Source organism: Elephantulus edwardii, unplaced genomic scaffold, assembly GCF_000299155.1.
Source record: "Elephantulus edwardii isolate Elephantulus edwardi_28Jun2011 unplaced genomic scaffold, EleEdw1.0 scaffold00457, whole genome shotgun sequence".
NCBI classification, from domain to species: domain Eukaryota; kingdom Metazoa; phylum Chordata; class Mammalia; order Macroscelidea; family Macroscelididae; genus Elephantulus; species Elephantulus edwardii.
Window position 1 is genome coordinate 672,462 of NW_006400207.1, and position 2,347 is coordinate 674,808.

A 2,347-nucleotide genomic window follows, 5' to 3' on the forward strand; every position below is an offset into this window, starting at 1 on the left:
AGTGATAGGGAATGGCAAGGGACACACTGACAAAGGAGATTAATCAGAACTGGCTTTGACAAGCACTGTGGCAATTGGACAATTAAAACAGACATTGGGAGGGGGAAAGAAGAACGAACTGGGGATGGAGAAAACAGTGCAACAATGAATGAATGAAAACCCCAAATCCCTGTAAATGTTCATTAAAACTAATAAAATTTAATAAAGAAAAGAGAAAACGACAAAACATTTCTACAAGAAACAAAAAGAGACCTGGAGAAGTGGAAGAATATCCCTTACTCATGGATAGGAAGACTCAATATTGTGAAAATGGCCATACTACCAAAGGCAAATTACACATGTAATGCAATCCCAATACAAATACCAATCACAGTTTTAAAGGAGATGGAAAAATCAATTTCCTGTTTCAATTGGAATGCAAAGAAGCCCCGAATAAGCAAAGCACTCCTTAAAAACAAAATAAAGATAGGAGGTATCTCACTCCCTGCCTCGATGGTTAAGACAGCATGGTACTGGTACAATGACAGACATATAGATCAATGGAATAGAATTGAGAACCTAGATATCAACACATCTATCAATGGTCAACTGATTTTTGACAAGGAGATGAAATCAGTTAAGTGGGGAAAGGACAGCCCTTTTAACAAAGGGTGTTGACAAAATTTGAAAAGTATCTGCCAAAGACTCAAACAAGATCCACACCTCACTCCATATACAAAAACCAACTCAAGGTGCATCATCGACCTAGGACTAAAACCAAGGACCCTAATCTTCATTAAAGAAAAATTTGGAACAATGCTGCAGGTCCTAATCCAAAACATAAACAGTCTTCCAAGTATTCTGAAAAACCTACAACCAGGAGAACATAAAATAGATGAATGGGTTCTTCTAAGAATCAAATCCCTATACACAACCAAAAGCTCCAACAGGGTGAAAAGGGAAGCTACAGATTGGGAAAAAGTATTTGGTAATGACATAACAGATAAGGGACTTATATCCAGAAATTATAAAATACTTGAGCACCACAACAAGATAAAGGTAAAGAATCCAATTGAAAAATGGGCATAGTATATGAACAGATACTTCATGATAGAAGACATTCAGATGGCCAACAAGCACATGAAGAAATGTTCAAAATCTCTAGCTCTTAGAGAGACGTAATTCAAAACAACTATGAGATATCATCTCACCCCAGTCAGAATAGCAAAATTTGACATAACAGCAAGCAACAAATGCTGGCGAAGTTGTGGAGAAACTGGAGTGTAAAGTGGCACAGCCTCTGTGGAAGGAGGTGTGGTGCTTTCTCAAAAAGTTGCAAATAGAGATACCGTTCGACCCAGCAATTCCAGTACTGGGAATATACCCCAAAGAGACTATAAGGGACATCGAAGCAGATACACGCACGCCCATGTTTATTGTGGCTTTGTTCACAATAGCAAGGAGTTGGAAACAACCTAAGTGCCCATCAACAAAGGAATGGATAGAGAAGCTGTGGTATATTCACACAATGGAATACTATGCTGCCTTGAAAAAACAAGGAACTCATGCAATATTATTCAAATGGGTGACCCTGGAGGACATTATGCTGAGTGCAGTATCTCAGTAACAAAAGGACAAATACTACATGGTGCCACTGTTGTAAAGCAGGACTGACCTTGGGGTTGGCTGGAAGCTGAGAAGGATGGGTTCAGTAATGCATAGTGCAGTGAAACAGGTGAAGGAGAAAACTGTTTAAGAGGGAAAATATTTAGGGATTTTTTTTCATAACCTGAATCCAGAGCAAAGGCTGTATGTATAGTGGAGTGGACCTGGGGGGAGGGATTGTAAAACAATGAAAGAATTTTCTTTTACTTTTCCAAGAGGGTTTCTTTTACTTTTCCAAGGGGGGAGTTTGGGGAGGGGAGAAAAGTGTAACAATGAATGCATGGAAATCCAAAGTCTCTGTAAATTTTCATTGAAATTAATAATAAATTAAAAAAGGGGGGGAAAGAAAAAAGAAAAGAACGAGCTCATGTAAATATCGGAGATCAGGGGGATTCCTCAACATGGCAGGTGTCAGATCTGTTGTTCACATGATCGCTATGAGGTGCAATTGATTTAACAGCATGTAACAAGAGTGCAGAAACTACAGAACAATATCATTGATTTCACATGCAAGCAAGATTCTAATGAAGATTATCCAAAAACGACTGGAACAGTACATCAGCAGAGAACTGCAGGAAGTCCAGGCTAGGTTTAGGATGGGTCATGGTACTAGGGATATTATAGCTGATGTTAGATGGATCTTATCTGAAAGCAGGGAATACCAGAAGAATGTCTATCTGTGTTTCATTGATTATGCAAAGGC